The sequence below is a fragment of the Grammomys surdaster genome, unplaced genomic scaffold (assembly GCF_004785775.1).
Source record: "Grammomys surdaster isolate TR1022 unplaced genomic scaffold, NIH_TR_1.0 422, whole genome shotgun sequence".
Taxonomy (NCBI): domain Eukaryota; kingdom Metazoa; phylum Chordata; class Mammalia; order Rodentia; family Muridae; genus Grammomys; species Grammomys surdaster.
The window spans coordinates 410,868-427,848 of NW_021604841.1; the positions used below are offsets into that span (position 1 = coordinate 410,868).

General features: G+C 39.2%; 1 pseudogene; it reads left to right on the forward strand.

Moving 5' to 3' along the window:
* The first annotated feature begins 15,421 nt into the window (after positions 1-15,421).
* Positions 15,422-15,822, forward strand: LOC114632759 (annotated as a pseudogene).
* Positions 15,823-16,981: the final 1,159 nt, after the last annotated feature.

Here is a 16,981-nt window from a genome sequence, read left to right on the forward strand (position 1 = left end):
ACCATAGCTCCAAGTAAATTTTTGGCAAATTTTTGGTTCTGTTTCTCTAAATTTTATGTTCTGATGTGACGCGTGCCCACCTCACCAGCAAGGAAAACACGCGGCAACACACTAGGATCCTTCCGCAGCAAACGTTTATTCCAAACCAAAATGGAGGAAGAAGACCCCAGGCCCGGAAAAAACACTGCTTATATACCCTTGGCGCGGTGTGTTCACCTCTGATTGGCTGCTTACTCATTGCCCGCCAAAACGCCCTGGGATGGGCTTTGACTTTGGCGCGCTTTTACCATAGCACATGCACGGTTTACTTGTTTATTTGCAGGAGCACCAGATGCCAGTGCCATCTTGCAATGGCGAATTCTGCCAGCACAAGCCGCGGCTTCCTACATCTCCCCCTTTTTTGTTTTATTACAGAGGGTGGTAGTTGAGATCCCTGGGAAGGTTTCGTAACTCCTATATTTGGGGGTCTCATGGCGGGTCTGAGTCTCTTTGGAGGGTGGTGCTCAAACTCTTACCCGTCACTGGGTCAGCCTCCCCACCCGGGGCTGCCCTGCAATAGGTCCCCGAGGCTTATCCATCCACTCTGTCATTGACTTACCAGACCTACTATCCGTGGAACGAACACCTTAGTGGGCAGGGACTACGTATAGATATGTTTGAGGCTTCATAGGGTGTCTTTACCAAAAGCCCTTGGAGTACAGCGGCTGAGGAATCTGTCTACTGGCTATTTCCTTTTGTTTTGTTAAACGGGCACTGGTCAATGTCCCATGTCTTAGGCTAGCTGACGTTCTTCCATAGCCAGCACCAAAGAATGGTGAGCTCTCTGTCTTAGGCTACGAGGGTAGCGCACACACACCTGGCATTCTCAGAATGTGCGCCCCAGGTTGTGGCCACTTGCAATGCCCGTCATGGGGTAAACTCACAACTCATGGTGTACCTCTGGCATATGGCATCAACCTATTCCCGTCGTTGGGACCAATGGCAGCTGGCCTGGAGACGAAAAGATGGAGCTGTCCATCTGGCTGTCCTTGGCCTGTCTAGCGTGGTACCAATCATGACTCAAACTCAAGCCCGATCAAGCAAATTCCATCTTGGGGAAATAAGCGATCAAGGACTAATAGTTTAAGATGGTCTCCCTTACCCTACCAGGTGCAATGGAAACAAGTCCTCTGGGTGCAAGGGCTAAGAGAAACAGAAAGAGATACAAACACCCATCCCTGTGCAATGGAGTCATCTCCTAGGGGTGCAAGGGCTGTTTGCCTCAAATTCAGGTACCACAGCTACACAGACAAGGACCAGCCAGGCCAAGACTCCTCACCGACCCAGTGCAATGGGCAAATCCTTTGGGGTGCAACGGCTGATGGCCCAACATTTAGCACCACCACTAGTGAGGGGGAGACTACTTATTTTCGAAACAGTGATAGCCACACCGCAGGGGAAGCCCCTAGTTCTATGGCCACAATCGCCTGGGCAATAATAGCCTTGTCACGATTTTGTTGAGCTCTGAGTTTGCAAACCAACCAAAGCATGAACACTAATCCACAACATAGGGCGTACCAAACAGGCCTACTCCCACCCACTTAAAAAAAAAAAGAAGAAAGCTGAAGAGATCCAGGAGGAGAGTCCCTCAGTCAGGGACAGATCCACGCGCGTCAAGTTGATGGCCACCACAGCCGCTCTCAATTTTTTGAGTGTCTCATCGAAGTTTTCTGACCAATTTCTTGCAAGATATTGAGACAATTTCCTGGACAGATTAGCTACATTATGTCTGAGTGGTATGGGTTTTGGAAAGGCAGATAATATGACCCATCATTGTTCCCCCGATATACTAGGAACCTGTATCCCTTGGATCAGCACAAGGGCTGTCATCAGAGTTTGGAGGGTCCGCCTGGGTGTCATCTTCTAATATTGTGAGTCGTCGCGTCAGTCGCTCTGGTAGCCAAAACGGGTTGTCTTCTTCCTGTAGAAAAACACAAACCGCTCCCCTGGCTCTTATTAAAATAGGATCCGGGCCTTTCCATTGTCCGGTCAAGATGTCTTTCTATTTGACCATCTCTTTTGGCCTGTCGGGTTCTAAACAGTGACGGTCAGCAGCTGAATGGCCCTGACTGTCCAGATTTTTAAAAAAATGAGGGTTATAAGGGAGACCCGTCAGATGGGTCACCTCCATTTGGCGACAAAATTGTTCAAACGTTTGAGAAGTGTAAAAACTTTGTCATGTAGTAGGCCAAATATCATTATTTTCCAATAATCAACTTAAATTCTATTTGAAATAAAGAATTAACATTTCATCCAAAATACTTTCAGGATTCTATCTTACAATCCTGTATTAACACTGCAATAATTTCATAATAAGATGTTCTTTACTTATAGATGAAGGATGAATCCACATAAATGATTTCTTTTGCCAAAGGGCTGTTGTGAGCACATGAGTAGCAATAATGTAAACAGCCAACAATTTATCATAGTCTATATAATTTATCTTTTGATAACTAACAGCTTACTCTATACTTTTACAAAGCTATCTATCCCTCATCAGTTAACTGTCGAGGGGAATTAGGACTTGTATCTCCCTTGAGAATATCCAAAAGAGGTTTACATTCTTCTATGGTAAGCTGAAGATGAGGTTTTAGCCAATTAATATCTGTTAACAACTTTTGAGAATCATTAAAAGTAAACCATTTTTTGTATGTACACCTGCAAGCCAGAAGATGGCACTAGATCTCACTACAACTGGTTTGAGCCACCATGTGGTTGCTGGGAATTGAACTCTAATATTTTTAGTTGTGAGTCTAGCCTTTAATGGCAGAACCATCTCTCTAGCCCCAATTATCCATTCTTATTGGAATTTTTTGTGCCACAATCTGCTTAAGATATAACTAAGTTCCCAAATACTGAAAAGATATTGTCTTTTAATCTTTTCTGGAGTGATAAGCACTCTAAAATTTAAAGCTCATTGTATTAGGGCAAAGGAGTACAGAAAAACTCCTTTAGAGAGATCAGCTAACAAAATATACAATGAATAATATACACTGAGAGATTTAAATGTTTAACTTTTCATTATCTCTAACTCCTGGCGCATAAGCTGTTTTGAATTTCTTTTGAGTCTGAGGCTGACACCTCCCTAAGGAACAAACAAGGCAATAAACAAATTCTAGAAAACACCCTTCTAGGGGCAGGTCAGGACAAAAGGAATGTCTGCAATCTAAGCTCCTGCCTCGCCCACTCTGTGTATAGCCTTAATTTAAATGTAAATGTTTTTAATCTTGGCCTATATCCTGAGGCCTGGCCCAAGGATTATCCTTCCTGCACCAAGGACAAGTTTGTCAGGTAACCTTGGTCACCTGACTGTTTCTCAAGCCTCTGTTCCTGGGACAGTCACTTTAAAAACTATCTAAATTTCCACATTTAAAACATCTTTTATCTTTATGGTTCTGTGCAAGCTATGGCCAGATCTTGATTGTATGAGGGCCCAATTTCATCGCAAAGACGAATGTATCTAAGTCTGTCTTTGTTTGTATGGTCTGAGAGCTGTGTAGGCAGTCCAATCTGATTAACATCACACTGACCTTCTCCTACAAGCATGTTGAGATCTCAGTCTACGTGCCTGTCTGAGCATTCATCATGGCACTATGATTTTTACTAGTACCACTCTAATCTGAGCTCTAAATCAAGTAATCTCCTCCTGACAAAATAGCCAACTCTGCTCTATCCTCTTCTGAACCATAAACATGGATGAGTCAAAGAATTCCAAACTCAGAATTGAACTGCCAACTGTAGCCAATGGAATACTGACAGTTTAACTAAATTTTTAAATTTCTTTTGTAACATTAGAGTATAACCATTAATTTTGAGAAGCAAAACCAGAAGCAATGTAAACAATCTATTTTTCCTAAGATCAACACCAAGTAGATTACCTTTATGTTACAAAGTTTTGCTGCCAATTCTTATACATGAATGCATGAAGCAGTTTTTAATATCTCATTGAAGAGATACTGTTTTAAAATCTTACTTTTATACGTCTGGTTTCTGAATGACTCCAACCTTGAGTTACCATTTTAAACTAACTTTCTGTCACCAAAGTTGTAAATTTCTAATCACGCCCAATAATTTAAGCCAGTAATCTATAACCAAGACATGTAGAACATTTTTATACTTTTAAAACCAATTAGAAACAACAATGAAGTGGCTATGCATCTTATATATTTAGACCAAACAAATTTTGTTGCCTTTTCTCGCTGTAATTTCAAGAGAAAAGCACCTTGTCACAGAGAGTTTTCTAGGACAAAACAACTCTTAGCTTCCTTATAAAACCCAAAAAGCTACTGGTCTCTTTTTAAAGCAGCTTATGCCAACAATCAATTCCTGGAAAGGCTTTTTCAGCTCAGCTCAACTCTTAGCTACAGGTGTAGGGTAGCTTATCAGCCTCTGCTGTGTAAATTAAGACTGCCTTTAAAACAAAGTTAAACTAGTCCAAAGGTTGTATCAAGCAGTTTTAACGATCTTTTCTTTTGAACATGCAACAAACACAGAACATTTAGACAATGAAACAAAAGACAAACACGTGGACATTGGCGCGCCAAGGACAGACAACAAAGAAGGACATGTAAGAGCTACAGAGAAATTCAGGACGTCTCCCGAATTCTCTTCTGTTCCTAGGAGAGCTCTGAAATAGGTTTTTCATTCCTTTTGGCTGACACAGCTCAGAGAGAGGGCAACTGTTTATCTAAAACCCTTTCTCTCTCTCTCCCATATTAGCTTTTACTATATTTTGCCAATCATTCGGAGTCATTGCCATAGTGGCAAATCTCTCAAGCTGCATAACTGTAAAATTAGCATCAACTCCATATTTGTTAACCAATTAAGCAAATTCTTTGATAAAGGCATACTCTACAGGTACGTGGACACGGCCTCCCCCCGCGTCCTCAAATACTGGAAATGCTTGTAACATTTTTCTCTTGTCTTCCCCTGAAAGGAAGGAGTCTGAGCAGCACTTGTCCGCATAAGGCGGAAGTGCGCCGGGAATATTAGGTTGGGAGGGTGCGACAGGCTGAGAGGCCATGCAGCTCCTATCTCCTGTTTTCCTTTGCTTTCGATTTCGCGGCGGCAACCGCTCATCTGGCTGACATCTTTCCTCCTCATCTGTCTCTTCATCTGAGTCCTCTGCTTCGGACGAAGTTAGCTCCTCTGACTCAGAGCCACCAAGCCCCAAAACCTCCGGCTCGTTTACCAGATAAAGAGATTTTCTTTTGGGGGCTCCTCTTTCCTTCGTTTTTAACTCACCCAGGGTGTACTTTCCCTCATCTTTTGCTCCCTCAGACTGTGTGTCTTTGGAAGGTTTTTTTTCCTTAGACATGCCTTTTTTTCTTTTTTTCTTTCTGAGCTCTTAAGCGCTTATGCTGCTCTGTTTCTGACCTTCTGGCTTGTAATCCGTCTAGCACTCCCTGGCCCGCCGCTACAATCGAGTGGCATTTCTCATCCCGCAAAACCAGAAGGAAGAGAACGAACGCCGCTAGCACAATAGCGAGAGCTTCTAGAGTTCCTGCCAACTGGGGAGGGAGACGAAATAAATCAAGTCCAAACATGTCCCTCAGAGCTTTACCTTGTCCTGTGGTTCTGGATCTGCTCCGCGAGCAGAGGGTCTTCTCAAACAGCACCGGCGATGGTGAATTTTTCCCGGATTTCCGGCACCACTTGTGACGCGCGCCCACCTTGCCAGCAAGGAAAACATGCGGCAACACACTAGGATCCTTCCGCAGCAAACGTTTATTCCAAACCAAAATGGAGGAAGAAGACCCCAGGCCTGGAAAAAAGAATTGTTACATACCCTTGGCGCTGTGTGTTCACCTCTGATTGGCTGCTTACTCGTTGCCCGCCAAAACGCCCTGGGATGGGCTTTGACTTTGGCGCGCTTTTACCATAGCACATGCGCGGTTTACTTGTTTACTTGCAGGAGCACCGGATGCCAGCGCCATCTTGCAATGGCGGATTCTGCCAGCACAAGCCGTGGCTTCCTACATTCTGATGACCTAAAAATCCTAGTTTAATACTTAAGGAACCTACTGCAAAGCATTATATAAAGCATTTTATTGAATTGAAAGGTAGGTTGAAATTTATATTCTGGCCACTTCAGACTTCTGAAACCCTTCATTCACCAAGTCATGAAAGAAGTTCCAGTTTTAGAAAAGATGAGAGGTCCAAACTAACAGAAAGAAACAGAGCTACTTTTACAAAAGAAAGTGTTCTTTAGTATATCTCTTGGAGTTACCATATTCTGGAATTAAAGTTAGGAACAAGCCAATATAAAAGAGATGACAGGAGTCCTAGAGCCTCCTCAAATGGAATACATTCATGTACTTGCTAGCATTTCTATCAAGTAGTTAATTTATTTAAGCACATTAGATCTTTGTTGATGCCCACCCATCTCCTCACAGACTCCTCCCTCCATGCCTATGAGAAGAATGATCCCCTCCTGGTACAAAACCATTTTGTCACCTCAAGTCACTGCAGGAATAGGTACATCCTCTCCCCTGAAGCCAGACAAGTCAACCCATTTGGAAGAACAGGCTCCACAGTCAGGCATCCAGCACCTGCTCCAGTTTTTGGGAGACTCACATGAAGACCAAGGTGCACATCTGCTACCTATGTTTACTGGCTTAAGTCCAGCCATAGTATGCTCTTTGGTTGGTGGTTCAATCTTTGGGAACCTCTAACAGTCCACGTTTGTTGCCTGTTCTTGTTGTCTTAGAGAGTCTCTACCCCTTCCAGGTTCCTCAATACTTCCCCTCAACTCTTCCACAAGACTTCCCCAGCTCTGTATAATGTTTGGCTATGGGAATCTGCATTTATTTATTGGCTGTTGAATGGAGCTTCTCAGAGAAAAGTAATGCTAGGATACTGTTGGATTACATAAAAAAGTGTCATTAATAGTTGCCCAGTGATAATATATATATATATGTATATGTATATGTATATATATATGTATATTTTATCACCGGTGGATCTCATGTTAATCCAATCATTGGTTGGCCATTCCCTCAGTGTCTGCTCCATATTTTTTCTTTCACTACTTGTAGGAAAGACAAATTTGAAGTGTAAGGTTTTGTGGGTTTTTTTGGCATACTTATCCCTCTACAGGAATTCCTGATTGGGAAAAAGACATGACCACTTCAGGCTCCATGTCCCCCACTGCTACAAGTTTCAGCTAGAGACACCCCATAGACTCCTTGAAGCTGCCTCCATCTTGGTTCTCTGGTATATCCTACAGATGTCCCTTCTATCATCCCACCATACACAAATTTCTGTTCTCTTCCCAGCTCTCCCTACATATGATCCCCCTCTTCTGTTTCCCTTTCCATACCATCTCCCACTCAATTCCCTCCCTCCATTGCCCTCCAATGACAATTTTACTTCCAATTCTGAGTGAGATTAAACATCCTCTGAAATGGCATTTTCTGGATTAATTTTAGACTTAGCTAGGTCACAATTATGCTTTCCTGTGGCACACAGCTGAAAAGATTTTTTGCTAAAGAAGACACTTGAAAGGAAATGTGATGGAGAATATAAATATGACCAGAGACAGAGAGACAAACAGAGACTGTTTCACTTTGCTCTGCCTCACTAGTCTTCACTAATGATGCTCTGGCACTGGTTAGTCTTGCACCATGTTGCTGAACTTTCCTTGTCCTGTCTTTGTAGAGAGTAATTCACCAAAGCACTTGTGGTATTCTGGAAACTTCTTGCTGATGCCACTGACTCTGATCCATTGAAGCCTCAAGGTATATTCTGGAGTAAATTGCCATTGCTGATTCTTGTGTGCTATCTTCCAAGTGGACTGGACTAATGTGAAATGCTGTATATATGCAGGTGAGGGCAGGTACAAGATAAGGCTAGAGCCTGTGATTGGGCAGTGGATAAAGAAGGCGGGCTTAGAGATTTATAGATGGGAGAGATAGGGAGCCATGAGGAGAAAGAAGGAAAATGAAGAGAGAAAAAGATGAACCAGATCCACGTAGCTACACAGGTCGCTAAGAATATCACATAAGGGAAGAATAATTGCAGGACCATTTGTCTAATCTAGGTGGGAAGTTTAAATCAATATCAATTGGCTTTCAGTTCATTGTTGGTTAAGAATTTACTGATATAAATCTGACTGATAAATTAGAAACCTCTAGAGTTTTGATTTTATAGGGTTATGGGCATTTTTGACAGCTAACCACAGGGAGCAATGGCTGGGAATGCTAGCAGGATCTGTAGCATGAGTAGAGTTGGGCCAACAGCACCAGCACAGAGACCAAAGAGACCCTGGGGGTGGGGAAATCGCCATACTAGAACATAGCCAGCACTAGTGTGGGTGCCTGATTTTTTCATATTTCATGCAACAGACTGAAGCTGCTGAATGATGTTTGGTGGTTTACTAGTTCACTGAACTACTGAAATCCTGAAAACAATGATTGGAATTGTTCCCTAGAATTAATTCTAAACAGATTCACTTCTTCCATGTCATGGTAAGCTTTCCTGTTCATTAACTCTGGTGGATGGTATGCTAGAAGGTAAGTAAAAGTGTTTAAGAACCCTTTTAAAAGTAGGTTTTGAAAAAATCTAAGCCTACGATTATTCCTTATGTTTTCCTTGTTATTTAGCTTATTTGAGTCTGGGGACTGAAACATGGATATCCTGTACTTTATGGCTAAGATCCAGGTATAAATTAGTATACCATACATACATATACTTTGGGGTCTGGATGACCTCACTTTGGGATGACACTTTCTAGTGATGTCCATTTACCTGCAGATTTCATGATATCCTTGTTTGTTTTTAATAGCTGAGTAGTGTTCCATTGTATAAATGGCTCACTTTTTATTCATTCATTTTTAATTCAAGTCACTTGGGCTGTTTCCAGTTTCTGGGTATTATGAATAAAGCTGTTAGGACCATAGTGGACCAAGTGTTCTTATGGTACAGTACATCATTTTTTATGCATGTGACCAGAAATGTCATAGATAGGTCTTGGTGTAGAATTATCTCAAATTTCTGAGCAGCTGCCAAGTTTATTTCCAAATTGGTGTACAGCTTTTCACTCTCTCCAGCAATGGAGGAACGTCTCTCTTGCTCCATGCCTCTTTAGCATGTGCTGTTCTCGAGTTATTATTCTAGCCATTCCAATGGATGGAATTTCAAGAGTCGTTTTGATATGCATTCCCTGATGAATTTCAAATTTTAGGAATACCTGACTGTTCTGCAGAATGCTTCAGATGTCCATTTTTTTATGCAGTGTCAACCATGCTGGGGTGGGCTTTTGGTGATGCACATGCCCAAGGGATTTCCACTCCTGTAACTAGTCCCTCATCCACATTCCTGTTAGTCACCTTAACTGGTGAATCTAACTGGTTCACCAAGTTGGACATCAGTGGTATTGTAGTTTGCTTCATATCAGTTTGCCATTTGGGGTAAGTAGATGTTTGTTCAGTATCTCAAGGTGTAGTCTCACACAAAACCACCAAAATTATTTTTGTCATGGTAATATTTCACAAGAGGAAAATATAACTGAAAACAGTTGAAGATTTTGTCCAAAATCAGGTTTAAAATACAATACATTACTTTGATTCATTATTCTAATTTTATTATTTATTGAGTGACACTTGAACCAGAGGTTATCATTTTATGAAGTCTTCTGAACTCTAGTCCCTATGTTAGCATCCACTCTGACTCTGTTGGTCCTTTCTAATGTTATGTTAAAGAAAGTTCTGATAAGAAGTCACAAATATAAAAATCTAATAAGCTTCAAAATCAGTGTCTTATTAAGATAAAAATGTCTAAAACCTTACTTTTCTGTAGAGAAAGTGGAATATGAATTTTAATAATTTATATTTAATGGGAAATAGAAATTTTCCTCAGAAAAACAATTATTTTGGTTAAGCTTTTGTGGCTTGTATCATATGTAATGAAAGTAATAGAGAGTTAAACATTATCACTAGATTCTATAAATAGGACCATGTAATAGGACCATGTATTTATAGTCCTATTTATTTAATGACATAGGTGAGTAGCAGAAAATTCCATAGGTGTCTGACAACCATAAATCATGTTCCTTCATCAGATCTTCTCCCCAAATTCAATTTACCTCATCTTTCTTTCAGTCAGTAATCCTAGGCAGCCCCTTCTTTGCTGAAGGAAAGAGGCATCACTATTGAAAAAGCATCAACTGACTTGTAGAGTAGATAAAGTCATAAAAGAGAAAGATTAAGAACTTTAATTCTAGAAGATAGGAAAAAGCAATACATTTTTCAGTGTTAAAGACAGACATATTCATTTTTTTATCTGCCACTTGAAGATGAGGGTGAATGAACCAAGTATTGTGCACTGAACTTAATACATTTATAGCAATATCTTTTATGTCATAACTTTGGATTTTAAATAATTATTTTAAAATATAATGGTTATTTTTGATTTAGGATAGCAGTGATATCAGAAGCAGTATTAACATGATATTTAGACAGTTCATACTAAAAGAAGCATATTTTTAACACAATTCATTCATTATGACAATATTCCTGCTATATGATGCTATTACTTACATTTTATCATAAAAATCATGAGGCATGAAGAAGTTTTAAAAAGCATCAAAGCCAAATGGATTGAAAGTATGACATTAAAGTTTTAATCAAAGTAACTTACTATGGATTCTGACCTACTCACAATATAGACAAAAGAGGAAAATTATAGTTAATTTTAAGGAGTCAACATATTGTAAATGGTTTTAGAAAGGTCATGATATATAATTTTATAGTGTTTCTCAAAGATAAATATATTTTTCTTATTTATAAATATCTCTATTAATATTGTGAATATATAATTAGATCCCAACATTTTAAAATAAGTAAATTTTAATAAAGCAGATTTCAGTGATTTGATAGTTTTAAATAATTTTACAAAAATTTCAATATAATTGCATTGCAAAAAGTGCACATTAGGGAATAAGAAATATTCATGAAATAAGATATCACCAAAATTATAAAAAGGTATGTTTAGATAACAGTTCTATTAATTGCGTGTAATTTAAGCAAGAAATTGAGCGTAGCCACTTGTTTCTCTACAAAAATAAAAAAAAGATATAATACTATCATCTGAAAAATATCTCAAAATATTGAAAAAACATGTATTGTTATGGTATAACCTTTATTTTACTGGTAAAATGCTCTAAATCCTTATGCATGCTAGATTATTTTAAATTTTATATAAATAGCAGACTTCAATAATGACAAGGCTTAACCACAGACTGAAGCTAAATTGCTTTCCAACGCTTAATTGTAAACAATTTATGCCTGTATAAGCTTCCAGTGTGCTTTAACAGAAAGATACTTCAGAAACAAGTCAGGATCTGTATTCTATTGACATTGATTTTAATGATGATTGTAGTATTATTACTGGGATCATTCTAATCACAATCTCTGCTAACTGATAGGAACTGCAGCAGATGGCTAGTGTTTCTTGTTTTAGAATATCAAAGAAGACAACACTGAATTAGGTTCCAGTGAGTACATGTAAGTAGATGGTAAAGTCAAGGTCAAGAAAATACAGCCATGCTTGGAAGTACTGCCTATTTCTTAAAGCATAGCGCAGCTTTATTACAGAGGCAGATGATCTATTGCCTTGTCATACCAACAGCAATTCCAACAAGCACTGCAGATGTCGTCTATTCTGCACCCATCACATGTCAGTGTATCTTGCCTGTACAGTACCCCAATTACAGAATAAAATCAATAATATATTGAATGTTCTCTAGGAAGTATATCTTTGTAAAAGAATATGTACAAATTATACACATATATATATATAATTTATGTATTATATGTATTGTAAATAATGTATGTGTCAACATATATTTTATATGTACATATACATATATATGTATCCATAGATATGTATGTAAGTATATGTGGGTCCCCAGTTTCACAGGGTGTCCCACGATGATCTCCCTGCTGAAGACAGAGTGAGAGCAGGGAGGGTCTGCTACCATCTCTGTCACTGCCTCTGCCCTCTTCTCCACTGTCCATTGGTCTCCAGCAAGGCCTGGTGTGAGAGGTCTGGGCTAAAGGGTACAGAGTGCGAGCAGGGGGGAGAGATTGCCTGCCCCCACTTGTGCCTCTGCTCTGCTCAAGTCTCAGCTGTTGCTGATCGGTCACTCCCAGGTGCTTCACCTGTCTCTCAGTGCTGAGCCAGCCAGGCCTGGGCCAATAGGAAGCCGGCTAGCTGGCAAGGAATCAGCTTGGTGCCCCAGGAAGTTTCTGGGAGAGCAGATCTCTCCCCAAGTATTATAGCTCTAGTGTTACAGCTCTTGCGACAGAAACTCTCAGACACCAGGATGATTCTCAAACGCACCTTTACTTCTCCAGAATAGAGCCCTTATATACAGTTTCAGGGTGGGTTAGGGTCTGGCACCAGATAACACCTATTGGCTTGGTCTGAGAGATTGCAGATACTTCATCTACATGTAGGAAAGCCTGAGGCACTGTTCCTCATGACTGATGGTCATAGACCTCTCTTTGGGAGGGGCTGTGGAGGGCCAAAGCTGAATGAAAAGAACCAGGGCCTGTGGGCAAAAGCCAAACACCTGCCATCCAGATAATAATCTGGGGTTCAAGACTTGTTCAACCAGGTACCCAGCTGCTACTCCCAGCCAAGCACCCCACATGTATGTGTGTGTGTGTGTGTGTGTATGTAAAAATTTCACTTACTAATGATCTAATTATGAGTCTTTTAGGCAAGTCTTCATTCAAATCATGACTGACCTTACCTTAGGTTTCTGAGCTTTGAGGTTATTGTATTTTTTTAAATAATTTAATTCCTGACAATCAAATACCTGTTATCCAACTGGCTACAATATTGAATAAATTATGGGATTTTGAAATATTTTCAAGTGTCACTTTGAAAAATGTCTGAATCCTTCCAGTCTGTGCTTTGCCAGGGCAAAATTGACAGTAGAGTAGTAGAAAATTGTCTAAATTTTTTAATAATTAAATTATTCATTTAAAAATGTATTTATTTTCATCATACCTTATGCAAAATCAGTGTATCCTTTTAACTTTATTAAAAAACACTGGTTATTCTAAATTTATCCAAAGATGAGAGTATTTGTTTAATATAAGTTTTATTTAATTTATAATAACTTATTTTGTTTAAACAAATTAACTTAATTAACTGATTCAAGTCAGCCTTTTGCACTCTTTGCAAATCTATATTGAGGATTATTTATTCTTTGCGGGGAATGGTTAGCTCATGTGTGGGCGGGAAGTGTGGTTTCTTGAATCTTGTTGTTGGGCTGTTGTGAATCCCATGGCTCCAAAGATACTGGAGCTTGGGAGTCCTGACTCAGTTCACTCTATGTAAGACACTGGGCAGGTGCTATGGGCCCCACCTGGCAGGAGGAGTGCTCACTCAGTTTGAAGTTCTGCGGGACAGAGCTCTTGGATTGGGGATCCTGGGCCAGGAGCTGGACAGGGACCGACTGGTCTCAACCTCTAGGGCTCTCAGACTCCTTCCATTGAGAGGCCATGGAAGGACCGAGAGTGGGGCGTGTCAGCTCATGACCAGCCGCCCACAGCTGAGAGAAACAAGCGGGCGTGAGAAGAGACCCCGGCAGTGCCCCACAGGACAGATTCAGTTACTGTCCTCATGTAGCAGACTCGGTGGCTTGGCTAGCTTGCTTGAAGATGTGGGTTGTTGTGGCTGCAATGCAGAGAGGTCCTACAGGCAGGAAGTTAGGTGCTGCAGCCCACAGTGGACCCCAAAGACAGGAGAAAGTCCCTGGCTCTAAAAGAGTTTATTTTCATGGCAGATGTAGATGGATCTTTCAGTACCCCTGTGAAACTCAGGGCAGACCTGAGTTAAATAGAGAGGGAGAAGGGGGGAGGGTCTGGGGAAGTATGCTGAATTGGCTCTGCCCTCTGGCCTTCAGGTAACTCATTAGTATGAAAATCTCTCTAGGGCCTGAGGCTTGTAGTCACACCCTGTCTAGCCTACTGTGACTGTAAGGTGTATGTTAATGAAGATGTAGCCCACATGTTAGGAGCCTGGTTTCTGGTAGTGTGGGGAAATGTATTCCATCCCTTACAGAATCTCCCACCATTTCCAAGCCAATGATCTACCAAAACCCAAGACCTCTTCACAGTCCTACAATTCTTCATTATAATCATATTTCCTTTCTTCCTTCTTTGCTATCTATTTTTCCTTCCTTTGTCTCTTGATTCCTTTTTTCTATAAATCTTTAAAAGCAGATACTAAAACTTTAAGGAAACAAACTATGCATAAAATAGTAACAGATATTCTGAATTAGTATATGAATAATAATAAAAAATCCTATACAATATATTTAATAAATTATATTCAAGTACTATTTAATTTTTAAAATTAAATTTTATAATAGAATGAAATTGGAAGGCTTGAGATTAGTTCGAAAGCTTTTTAACTTTTTAAAATTTTTGTAAATTAAAATTAGTTATTTGTTAATTTTGTAATGATATATAGTGAAGTTTGAACAAATCTACCTTATTTACTTCTCTCCAGACTTCTTTTTATCCATTCATCACTCTTCTTTTGTAACTTGATATGCCCTCTTTTATTTAAATAGTCACTGAGACAACTGGGGACTTCCTGTGTACTCATGAGTGATATGCCATCTCTTGGAGTATAGTTAGCCAACCAGAGCATCAAAATCATTTCCTATCTTTTTAATCTTCAAGTCCAATTTGTGCTACCAAATACTTAAGGATGTGTGGTCTTTCACTGAAGATGCTCAATTTAGCTCAGACAATACTTTTAGTAATAACTGTCACTCTCTCCATCAGCACCTAACAATTGGCAATAACTCCATAATAAGGGGTGTAGTATGCTGGTAATTAGTGTGGTTTGTGGTTGCACATGTCTTGAACATGCCATTTCAAACACTGTGGTGTTCATATATACAAATTCTTTGTTATGTTTAGAAAGTGATAGTTTCTGGTAGTTATCTACAATCTTTGGTTCTTATTGCCAGCCCTTCTTTCACATGATGCCTGATATTTGGAAGGTGAGGTAAGGAATATATGCTCCATTTCAGGTTGAGAATTTTGAAGTTTTTTATTCTACTCTCTGTAACTATTAAAGGTAACTGTGTTGACCAGCATCTACTGTCAATAGAATTTTCTTCAATATGTTTGAGTAGACTCTGGGAAAAAATTCTAAGTCAATTCTACCCATTTAGTGGAATGATAGTAAGTAGTTTTCTAGAGCCTATAACCTATCAAGCCAGAGATTCTTATTATAATAATGATGTCATCTGTGAGATCAATTTTGTTCTGTGGATCTTAAATCTACTCAGAAAGTAGATGTTGAGACATCTTAGTGAGGCTGCAGTTGTCCACACTACTCTCTGAGCTTTATCATGCAGCCCAAGGATGACAAGAAGAAGAAAGATGCCAGAAAGTCAGCCCAAAACGACAAAGACCCAGTAAATAAATCTGGTGTCAAAGCCAAAAAGAAGTGATCCAAAGGCAACATTTGGGACAAGATTTACAATCCCATCCTGTTTGACAAAGCTACATAAGACAAACTCTGTAAGGAAGTTCCCAACTATAACCTTATTACTCCAGCTGTGGTCTCTGTTCCTTGGCCAGGGCAGCCCTTCAGGAACTCCTTAGTAAAGGACTTATAAAGCTGGTTTCAAAGCATAGAGCCCAAGTAATTTACACCAGAAACAAAAAGGGTGGACATGCCTCAGCTGCTGGTGAAGATGCATGTACAGGTTCAATCAGCTGTACATTTGGGAAAATAAAACTTTGTTGAATAAAAAACAAGTAGATATTGATTCCTACTGTATTTATTCCACTGTTGTATGAGTGGGCAAACCTTTTCAGGTTCATCATTTTAGCTGTCAGTGTTCATATCTGTGAATAAGTTATGATTCCTTTTCTCTTCTGGTAGGTTACATAGCACCTTTCATCATTATGAGAGCTAGCCTGTTGATATGATGCTTCCAGGTACATAGCTACTATATTTTTTCTCTATTCTTTCATTCATATAAATGACCACTTACAGAATTAGAATCTTTTCATGATATCTGGAGTATAACCAAAGGCATAACAGTAGCATGTTATGTTTTGTGGGTTTGTAGGAACTAACTGATTAACAACTCCAAAGGATACAACTCATTTCTGGCAATGGTATATTATCTGTCTAACTTTTGAGTTTGATAGTGGTGTTGCCTTGTTACATGAATATATATATATATATATATATATATATATATATATATATATGATATATCTTCAAAGTTGCAGGTTTTCATGCATCCATTGTATAGAATATTGCTTCTAGTATTCACATTTGTTTATATTTGTTATATGTAGACCTTAATCTCTTTGTAAAACTCAAACACCACAGATGTGATTACTAATGTGCTACTTGAAATATTATCATAACCAAATTTCAGTTATGGTTTAATCTCTAAACATTTAAATTAAAGTATAACAACTTCAATTAGAAATTTCAAGAATTCTGCTGTTCAGATGGTCCAGTTGTAAATGACGAAATAATAAGTAAAGATAAAAGTAAGAAAAGTTAGCCTGAAACTTTTATAATGTGAGATAAATTAATTTTTCAAATCATTTATACACAAAGTTGATATATAGCAAATTGGAGTCTTCGGAAATGGTAAGTTTGATGGGATGCTACATAGTAGATTTCTAATAATTGCTGTAAAATCTATAAAAAATATGGCATTCATTTTATGTATTCATGTAATTATGTATAGTTCGTCACAAGTCTGAGTGGATACATATATATCAGGGGCATTGTGTCTGTAATGTAGCAAAAATGTAGCAAATTTTACACACACACACATACACACACACACATGCACACACACACACACACACACACACATACCTATTGTAGGGTTGTGAGTTCTATATCCACTCAGTCACAGGGTGTGGCTACTTGGGGA